Source organism: Papio anubis, chromosome 7 (assembly GCF_008728515.1).
Source record: "Papio anubis isolate 15944 chromosome 7, Panubis1.0, whole genome shotgun sequence".
NCBI lineage: Eukaryota > Metazoa > Chordata > Mammalia > Primates > Cercopithecidae > Papio > Papio anubis.
In genome coordinates this window covers 8,346,046-8,372,784 of record NC_044982.1, presented here as the reverse complement: position 1 = coordinate 8,372,784, position 26,739 = coordinate 8,346,046, and positions in this window count along the sequence as shown.

Sequence of the window (26,739 nt, the reverse complement as noted above, 5' to 3'; positions counted from 1 at the left end):
CCCTCCTGAAGGCCACACCCTGGCACCCTTGTTCTGTTGAACTGTCTTCTGTGGCCTCTCACCCACAGTGTTTCCTGGTCTCAAATTCTCAACCCCTACTTGCTAAGAACTGATGGAATGGGAGCAGAAGGGGAATAAGGCCCTTGCTGTGAAGGGGTGTGAGGGAGTGTTTAATGGGTGGTTCAAAACTTATTTTGGTAAATGGCCACAGGAGTATTCACCACTTCTCTGGTGTGACAGGCGTCTGGTACCTAAGGATGCCCAAACTTAGGAAAATTCAGGGAGAAATGTGAGGTAAAATTGCTCCAAGTGTATCTTTTCTTTTAAGAGTGCGATAACAAAAATAGAGGCACACATAAAAGGATAAAGAAAAAATGAAAACAAGCAGTGAAAGACAACATCCGCTCTCATTTCAGTTTCCTGGAAGCGGAATGTGGTTGGGCAGATGGTGTTCTTTTGTTTCACTAGAATAAACGGTAAGGTGTAAATACACACGATCTACTCAGCAGTGAGGATGGAGAAGGGGCGCAACTCTAGGTGCTCGGTAATTTCTAGGTGGGTGGGAGGTTTTCTTCTTTAGGTTAGGTTGGTCCTGCCTACTGAGATCCGAAGATACTGCCTTCGACCTGACAGCTTCCAACTGAGGACCACGAGCTCTCTAGTGTTCCATAAATGGGCTACCAGGAAGTCTGTGAACCCCCTTACTTTTTTTTTTCCTGCAAAATGTTGTAGGTTTCTGCATTTTCTTAGAGGAGTTTTTTTGGGTGTGTTTCACAAGATTAGCAGAAGATTCAATAGCCATTGGCTTCTCGTGTCTTCACTCCATGCCTTCTCAGTTTGCTTCTGTAAAGTTAGTTGCATGTGACTATATGAAGGTGTTTAATATAATTGCCCATATTTGCATTATATTGGAGACTTTTCAAAGCTTTCTCACATATAAATATCCCCTTCGAATCAGTGACAGGAGCAGTTACCAGTAGCCCATCTTACAGCTAAGGAAATGAAACTTACAGCCGTTACTTGACTGGCTTACGGCCACACTCATGTCCTGTCAGGACAGAGGTAGGACAGACACTCCTGCCTCCTGATACTTTCTTGTTTGGTGCTCCTCTTACTGCTCTTGCTCTCATTTTTTTCTGCCAAAATGGCCATCAGTATCAGTGAGGAGTAGGAAGAATTTGAGTCTAAAACATGCATGAAGTGAAGAGAAAATTGATAAGAAAATAAATCAAAGTGTCTCATTCTGGTTAATTATACCCATGTTTGACTGCCCGCTGAGGTTATTTTGAAGCAGAAATAATGTTATTTACCTCTGCATTTTCAGTACCTAAACAATGCCTCCTGGAGCATAGTAGATGCTCAATTATTTGAGGTGTGCATAAGTGATTCAAAGTATGAAGAAAGAATCAGATGCACAAGGCGTATGTTGCCTGGTTTCCAGATACCTGCCATTGATATGACCATGGATTCCCAGATGGGCCTTGTCTGAAGTCTCTGAGATGGCCCTATGTCATTACAGGGCGATAGGGAAGTTTGCCAGAAGACTTTTGATCAATGAATTTGATAAAGCCAATTGATAGAGAAGCTCTTATCTCCCATGGTCTTACGTAAGAGGTGTCCACGTCATCCCATCTGGATGCAGCTTTTGAATTATCTCTCTAGGGTATTAGGAGGTCTAGTGAACTGTGCACTTCATCAAATAACTTGCTCTTAAACAAGTCACACACTCCCAGGTGTGAAAGACAGGAAAATCTCTTTTCTCAAATAGAAGCCGGAAAGCAACTACCCAATTCCAACATCCAAAGGGCGGATGAGATGAAGCTGTAAAAACTTGCTCAAAAGAGCTCTTGCGAGTAACAGGTTGAGTTGGGGAGAAGTTACAGTGACTCTAGTAATTCAAGATTCTAAACAAAACAGGACTTAGAGAAATGGCAGTGACAGTTGTCATTAGTAATGTGGTATTAATCTTAGTCTGAACCCTGTATCCAGCAGAAATCCCAGCTGAGCTTCCAATTTTTACATAAATAGGAGAGTCAACTGTACATATTCAAGAGATGTTTGTGAAAATAAATATTTGTTTTTATGATTAATCTTGGCATTACGTGATATGGAATAAAATTCTAGAACTGAAACTCCCATTGAGAATATTGAACATTCTAGAGGTTAAGTCTTTCTTCTACAATTGATCAGCATAGATCTTTCACCCCAGCATCAATCAATCGTCAAGACAGGGTCATCTCTATTACCTTTTGGGAAAATTTTCCTGGGCGTGGGACACACTTTTCTAAATTTTTAAACGTGTGAAGCAAGCTAAAATACATAGGCAGAACTAGATTTTGTTGAAAAACCTCCACATTTTTTTTTTAAAAAGGAAACTTCCAAGATTGTAGAATTATATCCATCACCTCAGAGATGTTGGGATCTGAAGGTAGCATACCAATGTGTGCATAGAGCTAGTTGATACCAAGAAGCACTGGCACTAGGAAAACATGTATTGTCTAAACTTCTCCCCTTTCTGAGGGACTATATTTCTTGGCAAACAGATTGACAGGATAATCCCAAAGACAAATCCAATGCATCTTCCTCACACCCTGGCCCATAAACATAAAAGGATAGAGTCTAGGACCAGGTCAAGATGAAGATTTCAAAATAGAATTCTTAGAGACCCAGCATTCTGGAAACTAGAGAACTTAATGGCTGGGAAGGGGTCATAGATGGGCACACCTCTATACTATGATGCAGAGACAGGCTCTCAAAATGGAACGGGGATGGCATTTTGGTAAATGCCCATCACCTAAGACAGAGATAGTCTCCCCAAATTTCGCACCCTTGATATTGTATTTGCTACTTAGACCAACACAATAAACTAGATATAGCAAATATATTTGCACCTACTGTACAGAAAGGAAACTGAGGTACATTCACCCATTCTTGTTGACTGCCTATATACACAAGGCTCTTTCCAAAGTACACAGATGAGCAATGACTTATAGCTTCCTAAATTGGTTGCCTGATATAAGTGTTAAAGACCATTTTATGTTCATTCTACAGACAGTGAATACCAAACATTTCTCTGGTCTTGACCAAAATTTCATATTTTTTTTCCCCAAAAATACCAATATGTGTTGGAAAATAGGCTCTATAGCTTTGGCTTAATCCAAGTCACCAGCCCTGAACCTGTTTCCTCATCTTTAAATTAAAATAATAAGATCCCTCTTGCATCACTTAGAAGTCTTTGGGGTCATTAAAGTAAATACAGAATCCTATTTCAATTGTACATATATTTATTAAATACCTACTCTATGCCAGTAACCATACTGGACACTGAGGCGACAATGATGAACAAGACCCAGTTACTCACTCTTCCTCCTAGTGAAGCACATAGTCTAATGGCAAATGCAGACATTGAACATAGAGCCACATTCATAAGGCATGCAGTGGAAGGGAAAGCATGGAATGGGATGGGAGCCATCACAGGAGGTGTAAAGAGAGTATTAACTACATTGGGAAGATGAGGCTGTGAGCTTTCCATGAAGAAAGTGAAAGAAGTTAAATGTAAGCTAAAACATTCGTATACAGGAACAGAAAGCCCTACTTTTATTATAGTATGTGCTAGTATTAGCCTTCCACAGCATTGGTGTTCTATTAGTAGAAAGATCTGTGCAATCTCTGTATCCTGTTCTGGCAACACAACATGGGAGAGTGAGGAAGCCGCATACTGCCAGATCTTCTCAATCCCACAGCATCAGAGATGTCTATGATTTGAGGAACTCAGTCAGAGTGGCCGGTTGAATGGCTGTGGATGGAACCACCAACTCCTGATTGGCATTCTCCCTACTGCACTTCTGAAAGGAAGGAAGAAAAGAAAATCTTGCAGGCACCCACACACCCAAAAGGAAAAAAAAAAAGCATGTCAGTTGTACCCACTCATGTCATGTCTGCTTAGTGTCAGGCAGAAGTACACCCACTCCTGGTGGCCCAAACTCCAGAAGGAAAGTCATGTTGGAGCTGCCCACACTCTCAAGGATGACATGGGAGCTGGGTCAGGAAGCAAGGCATCTCCAGCATCTCAAAGGGCTGGGGAAAGTGGGAGGGCCTAAGTCAGGTGTAATGGGCCAGTGTTCACCTCTTCTTATAAACTGGGAGAGCCTTGAGGTCAGGGATGACCAGAACTGAGTCTGGAAACTTGATAAAGAAAGATATGTTTATAAGAAGCATTGGGAACAATTAGAAGGGCTTCCTTTTGCGTGGCTGCCTTAGGACTGTGAAGCTAGCATAAATGCTGGAAGACTCACTGGGCAAGAGAAAAGGAAGAACCCCATTCTGAGATTCAGTTCAGCACTGCAGTCTCTTGCTTATCTGAAGAATCACAGAAAGCCTGATCTCTCCATGAAATTTCACTTCTCCCATAAAGAATTCAACCCCTCAACTCCCCAAAACACCATTAAGATCAAATCACTGGGAAATATTTTATCTGCTATTCAGAATTCAGCAAAAAAGGCTTGGAAATCTGCTTATAGACATACCACAACTGACTAAGCCAAACATGGGTGAATGCAGAAAACAAGGGATCCATTCGTTGAAGGATTTCCCAGGCCTTCAGTTGCCATCTTTGCAAGCATCCTTGATACCTCTCCAAAGCCTTGAACTATCAACGAAAGACCAACAAAGTCTACAGAAACACCAAGGATCCTGATGGTGCATGTAATGGCTCTAAGAAGCTGAACGGAGAGGAGCAGTGACATTTGAAGTAGTATAGAGCTAAAAGAAAGAAATGACTTGTTTCCTCTTTAGTTTATAATCTTTGTGAGTTTTTTAGAGAATAATTAAAGGGGGTAACATATCACCTAGTCATATAGATAAGAATGGGTAGATAAATAGTTGGGTATAAGGAATCTTTTGAAGTTAGTTTCTTTTGTTATCATGGAGCATATTTGACAAGCAATACCCTAACACTTGGGCTGTTATCTGAGGACCTCCCAGGTTGCAAACTTATGCAAGTAGGGAATTGAATATGTAAGCTACTGGTTCTGAAGCTAAGCTAATCTGGATTTACATTTGCAACCTACTGGGTTTCATTTATTCAACAATAACAGTATAAAATTATACAGATTAAATGATAAGATAGTAATAATTTGATTGATAAAATGGGGTCCCATTTGCCATATTAAACAAAGGGGACCTGAAAGAATAATCAAACTGAAGAGTCATTTGAAACCTGTCAGAAGAGAAGCAAAGGCAACATGAGCTGAGAATACACAGGTCTGCTTCCATGTGGTGGGCCATCGACAAGCCTTCTTTGAGGAGGTGATCTTTGAGCTGAAAAAACTTTTGCTTAAAACACAAGGCAAAGACGGCAAAGGTGGAGAGATGGTGGTAGCAACAGAACATGGTATGGGAAAATGGGGGCCTGTGCAGTTACGTCACATGGTTTAGTTTATCTGAGGAGGTATCCTGTGCATCCTTTGCAGGCCAAGTCAAAACATGTGAACTTCTTCTGTAGATAGCAGGAAGCCCTGGAGTATTTTCGGCAGAGAAATAATATGTTCAGAGAAACATCTTAGGAAGATAAATCTAACCATGGTGTGAGGGATGTTAGAAAGAGCCAATCTGGAGATAAGGCATCAGTCATGAGGCTCACGCTTTGGGACAGAGGAAAGGTGAGGAGTCTCTGTGGTCCTTGAGGCTGAAAATTCCAGTCTGGTTAGACAGGAGTCCTGATTCCTCAACACCCAAGGGGAGAAACTGGCATGTCTATGTTCTACTTGTTCTCTGATTCCCCTTATGTTAATATTATCCTCTCTTCTTGGCCGGGAGAAGGTACCAGTAAAATTAGGAATGTCAGAATGAGCTGCTTTTTTTGGCCCATGCGAGCCACTTACATTTTCAAATCATTCCTATCACTCCCAGCTGACAGGCATAGGACTTTGTTCTGATGCCTTCATTCAGAATGGAGCCTTGCCATGAGGCAGAGAGACCTCCCCCTGCTCGCGATTACCCACATCACCCTCACTCAGACTCGGTTTCTTTGCTACAACATACGGGGTAATGGGAACACCTTCCCATGTGACTGGGCACACTTAGCACACTGGCTGGCACATGATAAACTCTCACTCAATGCTTCTTGCTATTATAGGTCTGCAATCTCTTACCTACAATTCTGGAAGCCCAAACACCCTGAAAGCTTACATTTTATGACTTATTTGACTGCAACAACTGGCCTGATCTGAACTCATTAGGCAGCAAAAGTTGACCTAGACTGACACTGGGATGTTGATAGTCTTTATTTATCCTACTTGGTGTGCAGGTTCATACATTTTTCTGCAGAAATATTAATGGGCTTGATTGCAGGGCACTGCCCCAGGCTCCACTGGGGGTGTTATATAATACTGAGTACATGCAGCATATTACCTTTCTAAATCTGAAACATGCTGAATGCTAAAGGACTCATGGCCTCAAGGTTCCAAGTATGTAGTCATGGATTCATATTGCAAAGCTTGTATCTTTTCAAAGAGTGGTTGGTGGCCTTCACATCTAGATGCAAAAAAGAAGAAACTGTTGACATTGAATAGAGTATCTCTTTTTTTTTTTTAATTTTTGTCTTTTCTTTTTATTTGTCAGATGCTGAAATAAGAAGTAAGCTTCTGAAATGCCTGTGGGTGGTGCTGGAAGCCCAGGGTGTGAAGCCCACCTCCCACCCAAGGAATTTCAGTTTCAAAAGTCTGACTCTGCTTTTGTCTCGGTTTCCTGTTGAGAAAACGTGAATGGAGAGGAGAATTTGGCTATTCCTCATCTTAAAGATGGGACACTGAGGTTTTGAGAGTTTCAGGACCTAGTGATAAGTCCTACAGGTTGAACAAAATGGTGCCAGGACAGTCTTAACAACTTTTGAGTCTTGCACCAGTCATGAGGCCAGAAATAGCTTAAGAGAGGCTTTGGTTCTAAGATCTTCTTTCTTTAGATCCTGCATCAGGTGCATCATATAGTAAGTACTCAGTAAATCTGTATGGGATTGGAATGACTCTGTTTTCTTTCTTTCTTTCTTTTTTTGGAGACAGAGTCTTGCTCTGTCGCCCAGGCTGGAGTGCAGTGGTGCTATCTCGGTGTACTGCAACCTCCGCCTCCCATGTTCAAGTGATTCTCCTGCCTCAGCCTCCTTAGTAGCTGGGACTATAGGAATTCCCCACCATGCCTGGCTAATTTTTGTATTTTTATTTTTATTTTTATTTTTTGAGATGGAGTTTCGCACTTTCAACCAGGCTGGAGTGCAGCGGTGCGATCTCGGCTCACTGCGTTCTCCACCTTCCAGCGATTCTTCTGCCACAGCCTCTTGAGTAGCTGGGATTACAGGCATCCGCCACCATGCCTGGCTAATTTTTGTATTTTTAGTAGAGATGGGGTTTCACCGTATTGTCCAGGCTGGTCTTGAAGTCCTGACCTCAGGTGATCTGCCCGCCTCAGCCTCCCAGATTGCAGGGATTACAGGCATGAGCCACTGCTACAGGGTGACTGTTTCTTTCTGATATCTTCTCCTTTATCCATTCAGCAGCATAGGGAGGGACACTGAGTATCAAAGAGCAGCCTGTTGCCTCCTGAATGCAGTTGGCAGAAGATTCATGGTGGGATTGGACTAACACAATCAGTGTGTAGGTAAAGTTTGTGTTTGAGCTACTACAATAATTTTAGGGAGTCTGCTGGATCTCTCTTCTTCTTTGTTCTGTCTCCTGAATAATGGGCCAAGATGAGACTCTCTGAGCTTTCCACCCTGAAATACAAACACCAGATTCTTGGGACTAGAGTCTTTGACTTGGAGATTGTGATATCATGGGAAAAAAAAAAAAATCCCCAAAAGGAACGTGTCTTCAAGGAAAAGATAAGCAATGTTTTCTGGGTGGTGTTGATACAAAGGATCCTGTGTGAAGAGTTTGGAGACCTGTTTCATTCCACCACCAAAGTACCAGCAAGGGTTCATGAACTGAGGGATTTTGAAAACTCTGTGGAAACTCAGAACCTTCTTCTTTTTTTTCCTTTCTATGTGCATAAGCTGTGTTGGAGAATAAGCACACTACCATTATTCCAAGTGCACCTCAAGTCCTACCTCATCTGGAAAGCCTCAATTTGTTTTCACCTCCATTGTCTGGCCTTCTTGCAGTCATTCCCATTCTTCTTCTCCACGGGGCTACTTCTAGAGCCTGCAGTGTCGGGCAGCTGTGCATGGGAAGCCTTCAAGGGCTAGTTGGTCTCTCCTATGTTTCCTTGGACGTTGCCATTTAAATAACTTGCCAGTCACCCACAGTTCTGGATCTTCACATATTTAAACAGAACTACTGTCTCCCTTTTATCTGCCACCCCAATAGGGTAGGGGTGCCATGTTCTTCTAGGAGGATAGGCTCTAACCCTTGGAGTCATTGCCAGCTCTCCTCTCTTTTCTACCTTCTGGTTCTAAGTTGTTTTGGGGTCAAAGAGCCCTTTGAGACTCAATGACACTTTGTCTCTTCCCACATGGAAACACACATGAGTAATACTATCTTTCTTACCATTTCCAGGGGTCACTAACCCTCAGAACTTCATCCCTGGGCCCCCCACCCTCTATCAGTGCAGAGTTTCTCAGAGTAGCCCATGAACCACTGCCGGCGCAACCCACTGGAATAGTTGATTTGTTGGTTTGCTTTAATGCAGATTCCCAGACCTCATCCCTAGACCTACTAAGACAGAATGGACAGAGCAAGGAGGACAAATGAGCTGCCCAGACCACATGGTTAGCATGTGGTGACCCTGGGATTCAAACCCAGGGATTGGCTTCCAAGGTAATGTTTTGATTACCTTGATCAAAAGGGGGTTTGATTAACTAAGCAATCAAACCTTGCTGGTTTTCCAAGGAGGAATTGCCAGGATGATAGAGAGAGAGAGAGACAGAGACAGAGAGAGAGAGAGAGAGAGAGTGTGTGTGTTTGTGTGTGTGTGTGTGTCAGGAAGGTTGCAGGGCAGTATAGTCAAAGTTAGAATGGCCTAAGACTTAGGGAGGAAAGCAATATACACTCAGGTTCTGTCCCCAAATGTCTGAACTCTACAGTGGTCAAGACACTGCTGAGATGTTCCCATTACGAGATGCATTTTCCAACACATGATTTGTTCCAGCATCCCCTCCAGCTTCCTAAGGATACCCAGGAAAAACAAGTCATGGTTGCTTTTATCTGAAAGGCCATACCGTTTTAACCCAAAGTCACTGGAACTCTTGACAATGCTAAGGATTCAAGATCTGCTGCCCCTGAGGGAACAGCCCAGGCAGAGACAGAGGAGGTAGGGCACCAGCATCCTCACCCCGTGGGACTTTCCAGGCAGGCTGACCGGAGCAGGTTTCTGTGAGAAACTGATAACTGGGCTGGCTGCCTCTGGCCTGCCTGCCTGCTCGAGACAGGGAGTGACAAAGTGCTGCATCACCTTTTTCTCCCGCGGTTCGGGTGCACGCTGCTGGGCTGGGCTCCAGAGGAACTGGTGGTTAGTTTTGTGGTCACCCAGCAGTTTTATGAAGGCCCTTAAGGTGCTTCAAGTACCAGGTGGCCCCAGCGTGGTTTAACTGTCTGGGGGCCCGAGCTCTCTCAGTGGCCACCTAAGTAACGTAGACAAGCTTGATGTGAGAATTGTTCAGTTGGTCATGGCGATTACATAATGCCTTAGAGGTGCAAGGACCACGCTTGCTGTTCAGTAAGATATTACAAGTTCATACATTATAAATTAATAAGTACACTGGCCCTCTTGTGGCATGTGACAGTGAATCTAAAGCAATCGGGTACATCCATGGCCTCATCTGAGAGTCACAGCAATCCCGTTGGATGCCTTGTGGGTTCCATGATGCAGATGTGGAAATTGAGGATGGTCAAGGGTGAGGGTCTGTCCAACGGACCAGACAACAACTGAGAACCTTCCACAGGTGATGTCAGACTATTATTCCACAGTCCCACAAAACCTGGAGTCTCCCCACTTTGCAGACAATGAAACTTCCCTGTTTGTAGTCGAACTCTTTCCCAGCTAGCCCCTCTCTCTCACTGGAACATCTCTCTGAAAGCTGTGGCTTACAGCTCTCAAGCAGGTAGGATCAAGATGGCTATATTTTCTCTTGGTCTCATTCCCAGATGCTCTGTCAGACAGCACTTCTTAGCACACATGCAGAATACAAAATAACTCAGACCGCCTTTCAAGAGCCCTCAGGAAGCTTTGGGGTGACATTTTAACTGCCTTTTTCACTTGGTCTCAGGCCTTGTTTTTTTATTTATTTAAACATCTCTCATAATCTGAGTACCAAGAATATGACCAGGCATGGACCAGCAGCTGAAAACACAGAAGATTAAAGACACAGCAAACACTCATACATATACATGCACAGATTCGTTCACACAAACACACATATATGCACACACACACACACACACGCACACATGTCCCACCTGTGGAAACAATATTCAACTGGGGAAGCTACCCAGCCTGCTCACTGACCACTTATTATATACGCACCCAATGCTGTGTAAGGCACTTCACTTTTTTGCAAATGTGGCTTCATTTTTTTTCTCACAATTCTTTTTATTATCATCTATTGTGAAATTACCATCTTGGTGTGCATGGATGTGTTTATAGTTTCGTTCTCACCAGGTATGCATAACCTGTTGATGGCAGAGCCCTGTCTTATTAATCTTTGCATTCGTGTTCATTGATTCACCTTCAAAATGCTTGTTGAGTGTCTAGTATAGGCCAGGCGCAGGCTAAGTACAGACTTGGGGATGTGATTTTTCAAGAATAAATAAATGAATGAACACAAGATGAAGAGACTAGGGAGAGAGCAGGAGTGAAGGCGTTGGGGTGAAAGTCCTTGTCATCTTCCTGAGAAGAGGTGAAGAGCTTGCACTCAGCAGAACAGAGGGATGGAGCCATTGAGGTGGTTTACTGTGCTGGGATTCAGCTCTCCATGAGGGCCCATGGACCAGGGGCAGGCTCATCCACCCCTTTCACCATCAGTATTCACATCTGTAAAGTGATAACTGTGAGTCTCTACCCCAGAAGGGTCACTGGAACATTGGAGAAGCTCTGACATGTAAAACACTTAGCCAAGTGCCTGGACATTCCCAGTAAAGTCTAGAGATTACTAAGAGTATAAATAGATGCACAAGCAGACTAAACAAGCATTTGGAAATATGTGCATTTGCATAAACATTTTGGTAATTAAACAACAACAACAACAAACAAAAAAGAAAAACAGAAGAGAGAGAATTACATAACCAAATCTCACCCTTCATGATTTTAACTCTCTTCCATCATCTGGAGAGAAGTCTTTGCAAGTTCTGCAATAGAATCTTGACCTATTATTGGAAAACTTCCTTGAAGGTTGAGGGACTCTGACCCAGCCTCTGGAATCATTTGGGTACCCCTGTGTCCAGACTCTGGCATTCCCCACCCCTGCCCACACCACCCCTATGGAGCAGATTCTCCTTTTCCTTCAGGGCTGATAGCAAGAGACATACAGTTCCAGGTCCCCTGAGCTAGAGGGTAATCCAGCTGGCCAATTACTTGAAATTAAAGTCAGGTAATTTGAACCCATCTGTTGGGCGCCTGACCACAAACCACCTCTTAGCTAACCCTGAGCTGGATCCGATTACTCCCCGAGTGCCTGCCCAGCTTCATTATACCACGGCCATGGGAAGGGAGGAAACCAAGAGGTTACTGGGGTCTTCAGTTAGCGCTTTGTCATTAGCGTGGTTATTACCCTTGTCCTCCCTCCCAGCAGACTTCAAGATATGGGAGATGCGAGGGCTAGCTGGTAATAGGACCAGAGGCTCCCAGGTCTTACCAGATGGAGTGGAGCCCTCATCAGAAGGGCCAGCAAAGGCAGCTCCCCAGACACCGGTGGGTGGATTCCAGGAGGCCAGACTAGGACTCTGTGGCTCCATCTCAGATGCACTACAGATGGTTCTTAGGGGCAATTATGGGGAACAGGGCAAAGCTTGGACACTGGCACCAGTAAGTCTGGGTTTGATAAATAGATCTGCCCCTTAATAGATCCTGGGAAGTTTCTTGAACAACAAAGCCTCAAGTTCTTTGGCAGTACAATGAAAATTGTGGAAATTAACTTAGACTGCCTTTCTAGAACTGGAGCAGACTCAGAAGTCTCCATTGAGGGTGAATGTACCTGGACAGTGTCATGAAAGCCAAAACAGAGGGAATTCAGCCACCGGATGTTGAGGAGCTCTGGGGCAAGTACCTTGTCTCTATTCTAGGAATTGGAAATCAAAGCTCACAGAAGTTGAGCTTTGATCAAGGAAGGATGAGTAGATGAAAAATCCACTGTATAGATGCAGATGTAGCCATACCATGGGCAAGTGAATGGGGAGAAAATAGATATCAGATTCTGGAAATGTAGATAAGGATAACATTGTCTTTATTCCACAGTGTCAGATGGGTTCTCAACCCTGTGACCCCATTCTTGGTAGCAGAGTTTTCTTAGGGAAATCTTTAATACCACAAGAATCTGACTACCCATTTCTCCCAAATATGATTACATTTTCAGCCCCATTCTGCATTTTTTCCCTCTGGAAAATTGAGCATCTTATGCCCAAGAAAAAATGATAAAACTCCATTTGACTTCACTAGGGCAGAACTAAGACGGTCTTTGAACTGAGATTAAGTTGATACATTGAGAGCTTCTGTCATTGTAATATGATGTCAAGAGAACAGGCAGGGAGGAGTTTATCCTGGTAGCGTCCCTCCAAAGTTCTAGTCAAGTAGAAAGGGCTTTTTGATGCATCAAAGAGAGTGCTATCTTTCAAACTGCATTCATATTCTAACGTCCTATCATCATTGTAAAATAATGACAGAGCTAACATCCCAATTTTTACATGTATTTATTTACAGTATTCAGTAGTCAAGCGAGGAGACATAGCCGGCTACCATTCATGTCTGGCTCTAAATGAGCCACGGCACTGGCTCCATCCACATTTGCTGTACTGAGGTCCTGGACTCTCGTCAGTTGGCATCTGCACTGGCACTTCTCCTCATGGTGGCTGTCCCTCAATATTGGCAAAATACATTCAAGTAAATCTGCCAGGTGATTAAACTTCAGATGTCTCTGAGCCCAGGAAAGTGAATGTCTTGATGTCAAAGATGGACAGTGCTTTAAAGCATTCCATTTCAATTTCTTCCTCTCTCTCCCCCACACCTGACATTCCTGATCAGTGGTCATCCAGCCCCTCTTTCCATTCCCCAGTTGATGGGGAGCTCACCACATCACAAGTAGCCTATCAGATCTGCTATCCTTGTAAGTTAGGAGATGCAGGAGTTTGCACCTGCTCACCTTTCTAACCTCAACCCATGTCACCTCCAGAAGTGCACTGATCTCCAGCCACACTGACCGTATTGTCCTGAGCAATGCTGAGCTGCATCCTGCCTCAGTGATAGTGAATTTGCTGCTCCCTGCCTGAGAAAGGGGCCCTTTTCATCACTGCTCACCCCTGCCCTTTGGTCTCAGTTCAGGTGGAATCTTTTCAGGGACACCTTCCCTGACCACCTCATCTACAGTGGATCTTACTGCCCTGTGACCTCTATCCACTCCCGATCCTCTGAGCCCATCTTCATCCCCTTCATAGCACTGCCACTGTGGGAAATGATCTGGCCAATCTATGCATTAGCCTGTGTGTGACTACGTACTGTTTATGTATGTGTTTGCCTGTGCACTACTATATTCTGTTTAAGTACATGTTCACCTGTGTACAATCATATATCCTTTGTCCATATATACCTGCTATCTTAGTCTGTTTTGTGCTGCTATAACACAGCACCACAGACTGGGTGATTGATAAAGAACATAAATCTATTTCTCACAGTTCTGGAGGCTGGGAGATCCAACGTCAAGATTCCTGTAGGTTTGGTGTCTGGTAAGGGCCTGGTCTCCACTTCCAAGACGGAGCCTTGTTGGTGCATTTTCAGGGAAAGGAACTCTGTGTCCTCACATGATCCAAGAGCAGAAAAGAAGAGCAAACCCGTTCTTGCACTCCTTTTGTACAGCAGCATTAATTTACTAATGAGGGCAAAGCCCTCATGACCTAAACACTTTCCATTAGGCTACACCTCCCACCATGATTACACTGGGGATTAAGTTTGAATATGAATTTTGGAGGGGACAGAAACCTCCAAACCATAGTACCTGCGTCTTATTATGTACTAGATATGCATGTGCTTACCTATATATGATTCTGTACTCTCTATGCATGGGTTTATCTCTGCACTATTAAGGGCTGTTTATGCATGCATTTACCTGGGTACTATCATGTATTTCCTCCTCTGAAGTGCACGATTAGGAGAGAAGAAGTTCCTCTGTCTTGGTCACTTTTGCTTCTCAGGTAGAGTAGCTCCTCCGGGAACCCCTGGAGGGGGTTGGAGAAGGCTGGCAGGCCACACCTGCTGTCCAAAGTCCCTTCCTGAGAGTGAACGTCAGCCTCACCACAATGCCCACCACTACCACTGCCACTGCAGGCTGTAACTCTGCAGTTGAATTTGGTTTCTTTTGTCCATGGATATGTGCTTTATGATGCCAAGTGGGGGATCTGTGGCCTTCTCATCTCTGAAGACAGAAATCAGGTCTCCCCGGTGTTTCCAATCCCTACAACAGCTTAAATGTCTTCATTTTCTTCACAGGAAAAATATCTTTTCAGATTCTGCTCAGATTTAATTTCCTCTATGAGGAAAATCCACTTCAGTGTAGCTCATCATTCTAGCTCCTTGGCATCCTTTTTGGAGTTTGGGGGATTGCATTACAACATCTCCCATTGCCTCTCCCTCTGGGCTGTGTACACATCAGATAAGGTTGTCTTTGACTTTTTCCAGGTCATTAATGGATACTTTGAAAAGAATCTAATGATTAATTCTTAGAGATCCCACACGGCTGGGTTTATTAATAAAATTAGTCTTGGGTCTTGAGCTTTTCTGAGGTCCCCTAAAGAAAGATGTTCCAAATATTCAGCCATTTGAAAAGGTATCACAGAAGCAGGAGGTACCCTTACGCACATGTGGTTCAACTCCCTCATTCTCCAGATGAAGAAGCCATGATCCAGAGAGAAGTTTATCACATGCAGAGGAGCAGTCAGGGAAGGACGTGTGGCTGGTGGGTGGGAGAGTCAAACTTGGAAGCTAGAGGCCACACCTCATGGCCAGTAGGGGCTGGCCTTGCCTTCCTCACCTACAGGGATCAGAGTGGAAGGTGGGGAGACTTTCCCTCTGGCTGCAGTGCCTGAGAATCAGGGGTGAATTCTGATTCTGATTTATACTGAGTTTTTGAGCTGGAGAAGCCTAAAAGATCAGAACACCAACAGGAGACTGGGCTGGGTAGTGGGAACTGGGGTGTGGGGCCAAAAGTCAGAGGGCCTGAGTGGGAGTGATGGAGGCATTTAGGGGTGAATAACAGCTTTGCCTGTGGCCAGCACTGGATTAATAGCAACAGAGACTGGGGCAGAGACATTTAGAGGGTTTGAGTTGGAGAAGATAAAATGCTGAGTGTTAACTACAGAGGAGAGACCTCTGGGGCCCCTTGCAGAGAGGTCAGAAGCTTGAGCACATTAATTTCATAGAATTGCATTCAGGAGATTGGGAGTGGAGAGACAGGAGTGTGGGATGACTGCCTTCCTCGGAAAGGTGTGTCAGAGGGTGTCTGAAGGTAGAGGTGTAGACAAGCCAATGGGTTAGAGACAGTGGCCATCCAGCTACAGGATCAGTGTGAACAAAGACACAGAAACCAGAACACGAGGGGAGGTAGGGCTGGGAATGCAGCGGGGATGCTGCAATCTTTTTCCTTCACCTTGCCTGCCTCGGCCTCTCCGATGCACAAAGTTAACTCAAATTCCGCTCTTACCTGGAGTGATCACAGCTTGAAAATCCAGCCAAGAATTGAAAGAAAAATCCGGGAGAAGAATAAATTCATTCTGAAAGGCATGGAGAAGAAGGTTGTTGAATTGTTTTCATCTTCAAAGAGGAACCTGCAGAAGGAAGGAATCCTCAGTCAAGCCCTCACCCCCATGCCCGCTTCTTTTCTCTAAGTACAACCTGAACCAACAGGGCATGTTCTCAATGTCTATGGCCTTGATTCTGAACCTAAGGGACCCTAACTGGGACTTCACAAAAAGGTGGGAAGTTTGCGAGGAACGATGCCACTAAATGTTACAGGGGCATTGGGCAGGCCCAACTGGGCAGCTTGGCAGTTCTTTTAAGCTAACAGTGCCTCAGTTTTTAAGTCTGTAAAATGGGTGCGATAATAACACCTCCCCCTGCAGATTGTTGTAGATGTGTCATACAGCGGCAGATTTGTTAAAGAGTTCCACAAACTGGAAAGCAACCCATGAGTGTGAAGACCAACTCCTTCCCCCAGCTCTCTTTCCTCCCCAACCCCAACTCCATTGCCATTGTTGAAACATGCGCTCTGGGAAAGATGAGAGAGAATAAATATTTTTAAAAAACAACTTCTGTCTTTCGAATACGCTAGTACTTGCTTGCATTTAATTCTCACCCTTGTCCTGAGAGGCAGATATTATTCTCTCTAGAGATAAGGAAATAAGCTCTAGAATATTCTGAGCCTGGCCTGGTTTCTGCCCTTCAGTGCATACAGAGCCAAGAGTAGAAGTCATGTCTGCCCATCTACCTCCACACGCCCCTCAGTTCACTCCACGCTGGAGGGTGTGTGCTAGAGTACCTTCCTTGGGTACCGATGCTCAGAGTCAGCCCCAGGCTTGGAAGGGAGCTCAGAGGAGCAAATAGGCCCTGACCCACAGCTAGAGCCAGGACCTGCACAGGCATCATTCACACGGTGTGTCTTCAATTTCCATGGTGGAAATAGAGCTGCCCATGGGGCAGATGAGAAAACCAAGGAGCAGAGCACTTTCCCAGCTTGTCCAATGCTGCTTAACTACAACAGCAGAGCTAGACATTGGCCATTACCTGCCTGCTAAGTACTTTGAAATATCTGCAGGGACACGAGTGACAGAAGACAGGACCTCTCAGCCAAGTGAGAACTGCTGCTCACATGGAGAGTGAAGAGGCCACTCTGTCCTCAGGATGGTTTTTTGTAGCATGCATGGATGGGAGCGGGCCTCAATGAATCATCCTCTCAGGGGTTTCCCAGACCAGTGAAGCAACTTGGGGATACCTTGTCTTACCGGACAAGTGGGATATGGGCCTATTGAATAGTATCATGTTTCAAGATTCAGCATCCCAATCCGTGTGAATATAGCACTCAAGATAAATCAGTGATATGTCAACACACACAGCGCCCAAAGCTTAGCAGATCTCCATTAGGAAACGCGGGTTGAAACAGACTGAACCAGCTCTGGCGCGCTCTGTTGCCACTTTTGTCAGTGGTAATAATTAGTATCACTACTGATTATATTAGTAGCAATAGAACTAATATTGATATCTTAGTGATTGATATGATAGTGCTAATGTTAGATTTTTATGGTATTCAATTTAATAAAAAGATATTTGAACAGATCTTCAGTGTTGGCAAATTGTTTGTTTATATTTTATGTCATCCCACTCTTACAATAAGCAAACTTCCTTGATGGTTGTGTGGACCCTAGTTCTTAGTGTCCAACCTCTATCACTTCCTCCCGGTGTGTCCTTCTGTGAGTCAGTAATGCCACAGAAACTGAGTTTCTTCATCTGTGAATGCAGATGATGTTGCCTAGGACCCAGGATTTTCTGGAGGATAAAAGGAGGTGGAAGAGCACTCAGCATGGTGGTGGCTGTGATTTTGTAGCCACAGCTGTCATTCCAACGTTGTCACTGTCACCTTGGGGCTATTTCCTCTGCTGTGTACTAGGGTCAGGGCTCTGGGCTGTTCTCAGTGGGCCACTGTCTTGCAATTGCCAAGTTTCCCAGCAGGCAAGCCCCCACCATCACCCCAGCACCTTACTCCTGGCATTTTCAGGCACCCTGAGGCAAGACCAACCCCAGTACCCCTGGTTGGCCTGCTGAATCTAGGGGCGGTGCCTGCACTGAGGACCACCACTGCAGGCAGCCAAGGAGGGCCCCTGTTATATGGGCACTCTGCCCACACCGCCCATGATGGTAATGACTGGCACCTATCCACTGCCTTGTTTCAGAAACAGATTTCCTTGTCTATCCAAAGAACCCTGTGGGCCAAGTTTTCTAAAATTCCCCTGCAGGAAATGAATAACCTGAGGTCCTTGAGAGCTACCTTGTCAGACAATCACTCAAATGTAAATGCAGCAGCCCAGATCTCAGGTCTTCAGATTCTGTGCACTTGGGAGCAACCCAGCAGCCTGTGGGTGGGGCCATTCAGGTGCCTAGGAGCCTGTATGTAGCTGGTCTAGCTCAATCCTGTCCCTCTTCTCAAACCACGCTCAGGCTGTGAGGCTTGGCATCCTCAGGACAGCCGTGTGCATACAAGTCTCACCCCACCGAGAAAGTCCAATCGTCAGCTTCACTGCTGGGAGCCTCAGACTCAGCTGCACTCCTGCTTGAACCTAGGGTCTCCCATTGTGCACGGCGTGCCACGCGACTTGCGGCAGCCATCAACTGCCTGCCAGAGGGGGCAGCCAGTGTCAAGCAGTAGGGGTGAAAACTAACAGGAACCTGGGCTTCCCTTGAGTAGGAAAGGACAGTTGGGATTGATTTGAACAGGATGCATTATAAAGCCTGGGTTTGCATAAGAGAAGGGCTCATAAGAAGCAATGGAGTGCATAAGGGAAAGGAAGGAGAGAGGGAGAGGCAGAGGGCAGAAAGGGAAACAGAGAGAGGGATGGAGGGAGGGAAGGGAAAGAAGGGAAGAGAGAAAAGAGGGGAGGTAAGGGAGAGAAAGGGAGGGGAGGAGAGAATAGGAAAGATCCCTCATTTCCACTGTAGCTTGCTGGCTTGAATTCATTTGGAGAATGGGAGAAAAGGGCCCGTGATCAAAAGGAAGAAGAGAGTGAACTGGGTCCAGCAGCATGGTGACAGTCTCCCAAATCCACTTCCTCCTTTGCTCACGTTTGCCTGTGTGTATGCACTTATGCATCTGTGTGTGTGTGAGAGTGTGTCCCTGTGTGTCTGCGCACGTGTGTGAAGAGATTTATTGGTCATCCTGGACCCATGTCCATGGATCCCTTAGCTCTGCAGGTCTGCTTTCAACAGAAGCTGGAAGATGAATTCAGTGTCACCACCCAGTGACTAGACAGACAGCCTTGTCCTCTTTGTGGACTTGAAGAAGCAAAATTACCCCCAAAGTTTCACTTCTCTTGCTTGCTTTGCCATCGAGGTGGACTTTGGTGCTCCCCTTTCAGCTTTCAGGAAATGTGTGGGACTTCGTGTGCTTCGGGGCCGGCCCTGGGTAGGAGGACATCAAGGCCATTCCAAATCAGATCTCCTGAAAGCTGAAAACTCACTTCCTAACTACAATTTCCTTTGGTGTATATGAAGAAGCAGGGGCTGAGCCCTGTCCCATGTCACAAAGCATTTCTCAAATGCTCTGAGTTCAATAAAACCCCAAAGTGCATTGTGCCAAGTCCTCTGTCCCATCCCATGATTTAAAAAGTCATGCATATTTTGATTGAAATTTAATCCATATGCTCCTGATTTATTTACAATTAAATCATCAAAATATTATTTTAAGGACTGTTTGATGTCTAGGAAACCTTTTGAGGTCGTTTTAATATGATTTTAGAAGCCTCTTTCCTTAGAAGCCGGAAACTTTGCTTTGCTGCTTGTAAATAAACCCAGTGGAGATGAGTGACTTAAGTCTAGAAATGTCACGGCATTTGACAGGGGTTTGAAAACGGTAGAAGTCTTCTTTGCACCCAATAAGAGCTGTATTCAGATTTGCAGAACTTGCCTTCGCAATGTTCCCAGTAGCCCTTCGTCGAGGTATTCAAAGGCTACCATTCGTCCTAAATGTTTCATCAAAATCCCCTCGTTTTCCAAGGGGAAGGTCAGGGACTGACCTTTAGTGGGTACCCTGGGTACTGCATTTGATGCTTCAAAGACAGGATCTCCTATCATTTCTCCTGACAGCTTCAGTGCCATGAGTATCAGGATTTGATTTCACCAGTGAGGGGTGGGATATGCAACAACTTAAGTGACCTGTCTGCTGGTAGTCTTCTGAAAATATGGGATTGAGACTCAGGCTGGCCAGACACTCAGGGCACTCCACCCACATCATCAGGCCAACTCTCCACATGCAATAATAGAAAACAATTGATAAGTATTGGAATGATTTTTGCATTTGTTTTGAGCTTTGCACATGTGCAAATATCTTAAACAATCATTGTGGGCGTTGCCAGGGAGAAATGTACATGAAGATCAAACAACAGCGTCCCTGCCAAGGCAGTGATACTTATGTTAAAGCTGTGAGCTAAAATGATCAATTATTTCATAATTTGATTGGATTTTCCCAACACATTGTGAAGAAAGTGAGGCAAGAATTATTAATCATACTTTAAATATAGAGAAACTGAACGAATAAATTAAGAGCAAAGAAGCCAAGGACTTCTCTTCCTATTAGCAGAGGTCAGAAAGGAGCTAGTCCATCAGCCTAAAGGGTTGCACCTTCGACGTGGGTGTCTGGCAGTACACTGTGAAACTGTGTCTCTAATTTTCTAGCTACTAGCCACATGTGGTTATTTACATTCAAATTAATTCAAATAAATAAAGTTAAAAATCCCATTCCTCAGTCACATCCACCACATCTCAGGTTCACAATAGCCTCCCGGGGCAGGTGGCTGCCGTCTTGGACAGCCCGGCAAGGGGATGTTTTCATCACTGCTGAAGGCCTTGCTGGACAGTGCACATCCTAAGACTCTGCACCCAGACCGCCTCCTTGGGGCATTTTAAATTAGTCATGTGGTCCGCCCCATCTCTCTTTTCCTTTCCTTCCTTCAACAAGCTGCCATCGTCTCTACCATCTGGGGTCCCTGTGACCTCCCTGTCTGTCCCCTTCTAATGCCTGGCCCAGGAGCAACCAGTGTCTAAACAGTTGCTGGAAGGCCTGGAAGGGCCTTGGCTCCTGGCAGCTCCAAGACCCTCAGTGGAGCAGTGCAGCCGCCTGCTCTGCCCTGCTGAGTTTCAACTAATCATCCGCAGTGTGGAAGAAGGGGGTTCCGGGGGGAGGAGGAAGGAGACTTCTGGAAGGTGAGGCACAGCAGGGCGATGAAGAGCTGCCAGGGAGCCAGACATCTGTGCCCAGACAGATAGAGTTTCACCGATACGATCTTTGTTACTATCCTTGTGAGAGATAAACAACTTGCAGGAGCAGCGTGCAGGGAGGAAGTGCCCTGCTGAGAAAGTGGTGTGCAGAGGCCAGACACTCAGCCCCTGCGGTCAGGCCCAGGGCGAGGAAGGCGGGGGAGGGGAGGAGGCAGCCCGGGCCCCGCACAGGTGACAGGAGTCACGGCGCCCACCGCAGATGTCACCCAAGAGAGACGTGTGAGTCTTGGCACATGAGGGAGTAGAGGTTCTGTGAGAAAGAGGGGAAAAGAAAAACAACAGAAGGAAAGTGGGGCTGAGCATGTTGAGCTTTGTCCTGTGAATCGAGGCTAAGGATTGGGATTTATAACCCGAATCTGCTGCTTACCCGGTTAGTCTGCAGTTGAGTAACTTCTCTAAGACTCTCAGTTTTACCATCCAAAAAAAAAATGGATGGTCTGTTTTCAAGATACATTGTCACAGTGTGGCGGGGTTTCTCCTTAAGCAGAATCAGTAAGTTGTTCTTCCACGAATCAGAGTTCAGATGGAGGATGGATGAATGGATGGATGGATGGATAGAAATTCTATTAAAGCATTTTGTTTTGTACAATGGGTAGATGCATGCCTTTATTTCCCAAAAGACTAGGAGCTATTCCAATTAAAGGGATGGGGCCAATTCATTTGTAAATCTTCATGGGCAGCACAATTCCAGATATACCTGCTCAGAAAAAAATAAAAAAAGAAAAAAGAAAAAGAAAGAAAGGAAGAAAAAAAAAGGGAGGACAAGAGAAAAGGAGGAAGAGGATGCAGTGGGAACATATTTTAAACTTCAAATTTATTTATATACGAGGCACTGTCACTAAGATTTTGTCTGTGTGGATCAACTTTGGAGGATGGTGATACCTTCAGATCTGAGTTTGGGTTTAGAGTGAGATTGCAAATAAAAATATAGGATGCCCAGTTAAATTATAATTTCAGAAAACCAACAAATATTTTTTTCTCAGTATGCCTATATAATATTTAGGTCACATTTGTACTCAAAAATATCTTGCTCATTTGAAATTCAAATGTAACTGGATGCCTTGTGTTTTATATGGTAACCCTAGTTTTTGGAGGAAGAAAAAAAAATAACAGGCCTTTGGACTTGTCATTAACCTACACATGTTTGAGCACATTTCACCAAAGAGTTCCTTAGTGGGATTTGGGGCAAAAGCCTAGTTAACAATAAAGGCACACTCTGTTTCCTGTTTTCTATGTTCCTTGTATAGGTATCTTCCCCAAGGACAACCCAATCACTTAGCCAAATACATGTAATAGAATGCTAAACATAGCCAATGATTTCTAACACTGGTGACCTGGAACTTTTGGAGGGATTTGGAAGTTTAAGGTGAATGGGAATGTCAGAGTGAAACGACATCTTCCAGGTGAATGAGAATGTTTAGCATGCATTAGAATGGGCAGAATAAATTGAACACCAAACATTCAGTGAATGATCCAAGTCTCAGCCAGCCCTGGTTCTAATCTTCATTTGTGCTCCCACCTAAGGGCAAAAGTGACCCAACAGAATTATCTGAAACTCAGTAGAGAGTTCTGAAATCGTTTGTTTTTTATTTATTTCCAGCATGCCTTCACCAATTCATCCTGTGTCACGCATCAACACTTTGTAATACTAATTCTTCTTCTCTTAGGTCTTAATTACGATCCCCATTTCTCTATCACATTCCCATACTCGTGGAACCCATTATTTCTGAGTTGGTCTTTTCTTTCTATTATTGCCTACTAAACACCTCCCTTTCTGCACTAAGTCCTATTGTTGACAATAATTTGATCAATCTAAATACACCGTTTATTTCTGCCTTTTATTCTGTGTTTCTCCTCCAAGTTTCCGATCATGAGAAGTTCATTAGAGAATTCCTCCAACATAAAAAATAATTAAAGGTGTGTTTTTCTTTTGAAGAATTAGGAACACTAAAAGGCATGCATTTTTAACATTACAACTTATTTGTGTGGATGTGTTCGTATTCTCTACCTACTGCCTTATACTATAGCACTTTTTCTGGGAATATTTCATCCCATAAAGCCCTTTTTTCAAGACACCTCTCCTTCCCATTCTGAAATGATCTCTCTCGAGAGTGGCAGTGATAATACAATAGGTTGGAGTTGCTATTATTAAAAATTACTACTTTTTTTTTTCACTATGTTTCTTTCGTTACCCAGTGGGATTTTGATTCCAGACATTCTCCTTACTTGACATCCACTGGGGAAGTGATGAAACCATTCATTATTTAAAAGTTTGGAAGCCACAAGTACTACTGTATCTAACCAGATTGGATTGACTTTTTAGCTCTTTTGATTAATAATTCATAAGCCTGAGGATATGTGAATTGGGTGAGCACTAACCTGCTAACAAAAGAAGAGTAGGAGATGAATGTTAACATGGCTCTTGTGTTACTTAACACTTCGGACCAACAAAACAAACCCATGTGTCATGGAACCTGTTTCATACTTTCAATCCCCAATCAATATTTCATGATTAACGGGCCCATATGTTCACGCAGGTCCCCTGAAGTACAAAATTTGCCCTTGCATCTCCCATGTGATGGTGTACAAAATGCTTCCTCCAAAAAGAAAGGATTTTGCTTCCTCTAATGAGAACTTATGCTCAATTCACTTTCCAGATTGTCTGATTGTTTTGTTTTTAATTTTTCCTTCTTGGGTTTCATTATAAGGAGGAAATCCTCGCTGTACCCAGTAAGTGCTCGGACATCAAATCAAACAATTGAAAGTTTCTGCAAATGATAACACTTGTAAGAGAGGGTCATGTAATTTACAAATGACATGTATGTTTGAAACCTGGTTAGTATTATGCACTGTAAAAACTATTTCAATTGGCATCTGAAGACCTGGGGTTGTGCTCTGTCTGTCATTGACAAGGTGTGTGACCTGGGTCAAGCAACTGCTTTATCTCTCTGAGCTTCATTTTCTTTTGCATGGTGACTAAAGCCACCCTTTTAATATCGCTGTGAAGAATGGAGTAAGATTATGTGAAGCACCTACACAGTGTCTGGTTTATGGCCGTACCCTCCTCATTTATTACTTTAATGTGTGTGGAATGTTAAATGTTATTAATGTGATTAAATATTAAATATTATTAATGTTATTTAAGTTATTTTATTAGTCAATAAAACAATATTAAGTCACACTATTGTGATGTACAGTGTATTAAAAGCACTTTATAAACTATAACATCTTGAAGCAACTGTAAGGGATCACCATGAGGTATTATCTAGCATTTAAAGTGGTAGTTATGCTTTCGCTTTGATGTTGAAGTGATCCACATATTTTCTTTCTATGAAAGTGTGTCAGAAGAAGAGGATTAGCTTATTAATTAATAAGCCACAGGGCATTTAAAAAATAGAGCAAAGGAGAATGTATTCCACCCGGTTTTCTCAGGAAACTCCCAACTTCTGATTGTTTTGGGCCAATTTCAGTTTACACCTAGGAAGATTTCACTACCAAAGCTGCTACTTTGGAGTATCTGATGAATAACCAAAGATTACACAGATTTAAAATTAGCAAACAAAACACAGTCAACAACCTGTAAGATATCCTGATGCATTAGGACTCACAGCAGAGCACTTCCTTCAGAAGACCTCTGGTTTCTGACTCCAGGAATCTGCTTCTGCTCCACAGCCACTCCAAGGTATGGCGAGAAGTAGGATTGGATACTGGCTTTTCTTTGAGGAACACACTACAAGAAGACAGACTTGGTCTAGAATTTACCGTAATGTTTTACAAGTGCATAAACTGAAGTCTGAGCATATTCAACTCGGACTTTTCCCTATCTATCAATCCTAAAAAAGAATAATTTACTTTCCAGTGCCATTCCTAACGTCCTCAAAATAAACTGTAGAAGAAAGTTTATATTCTGGCCCCTTTCACCAGTGAGTTAAAAGGAAAGTCAGTATTACTCCCTCAATTTTTCAGAATATCCAATTACCTAAAACTTCCATTCTTAAAACTTTGAGGTAAGGGATCGTCGTACAATGTTCTTTTGTCTGTGTGATTATTTAGACATCCTGAAAACCATAGATTTTGTGTGTGTGCGTGAAGGGGAAAAGATGAGATCTTCCCAGACATGTAACATGTTCGAGCCTATAGTTAGACCTAAACTTGCCTCTTTTCTTGCCTGTAGTTAGACCTAAACTTACTTCCTTTTCCTTGTTTAGAGACCTGTAATTCAGAGGTGAGCATAGTTCTACACCCTCACCTTTCTGACACCTGCCTCTCAGAATACCAAGGATTAAAGGAAGCCAGGATGTACAGCTCAGAATCCAGATCCCAGCAGAGAGAAGTGCGCATGTCCTCTCTGCTATGTGTTGGTGTTGGTGGGATTTGTAGCCAGCACCAACCTTCCACTCCCGTTTGTCAGGAGCATAAACAGAAGCCAGGACAGGGACAAGGTGACATTTGATGAAAGTCACACAGCTATCTCGAGTCACACTGGGGTCCAGCCCTGACCTGCCTCCCACATCCCCCTGCTGCCTTTCCCCAGTAGAGAGAGAAAAGAGAAACAAACACATCCCAGGCGATGCACTAGGGCCATTCCATGCATTGTCTGGTTTCCCATTCTCTCTTCAGTTGGGTAGAGAGCCTGTCTCTTCTTCTGGACCTGTTTTGGAAATGACCCTCAGCTTTTATGCCTCAGCATCAGGAGGTGCTTACAGGAGCACAGGGACTGAGCCCATCTTTGACTCGAGAGCAGGTTTCTGCCACTGCAAATTCCAAACAGCGTTTAACAGAAATTACCAACGTTTGTCTTGGGCAGGGCGGGTGTTGTGTGTGGGTTTTTTTTTTTTTTTCTTTCCATCAGGGATTAGGAAGAGCAATCATCTCCTGCCTCTCATCATTACTTTTCCCTGTATCTTTTGCATTTTTCTGCAGAACCATTTTGCAGGTACAACAGAGCGATCTTTAGAGATAATCTGGTGATTATTACAAATTCAGCCTTTCACGCTACAGGCATTAAGAGATGAAAATTGCCTCAAGTCCACTGTTGTACACCCAATCTGTACCTCTGGACTTCTGTCCTGAGGTGAAAATGCAAACAGAGCAGATATTTAGAATCATTTTGACAGTTCATAAAATTAAGCAGGGATTAGGGATTTGCCTTTTTAAATAATGCCAGAGGGTGCACACAATGGTAATCATATCATCCTGCAACAGGTCCAGTCAAAGTTGAACGGACTAGCTAGGAAGAGAGAAAAAACTGTCAGGTTATTAAATCTGCCATGTATCAGCTGTTGAAAATCCATTTTTTAAACTTTAAATTAACTGCCTGCCTAATGGAGACACTATCCCCAGCTTCCAACACCAACCCATCCTTTGCCGCCATGTGTTTTGTTCAGACAATATATGATTTAGCTTCGATGTCTATGCACATGACTACATCTAGTCAAGGGGATGATTGTATAAATATGCATGCAGTGCAAATAGTTTAATTTTAATTGGGACAGAGTAGCTGATGTTGAA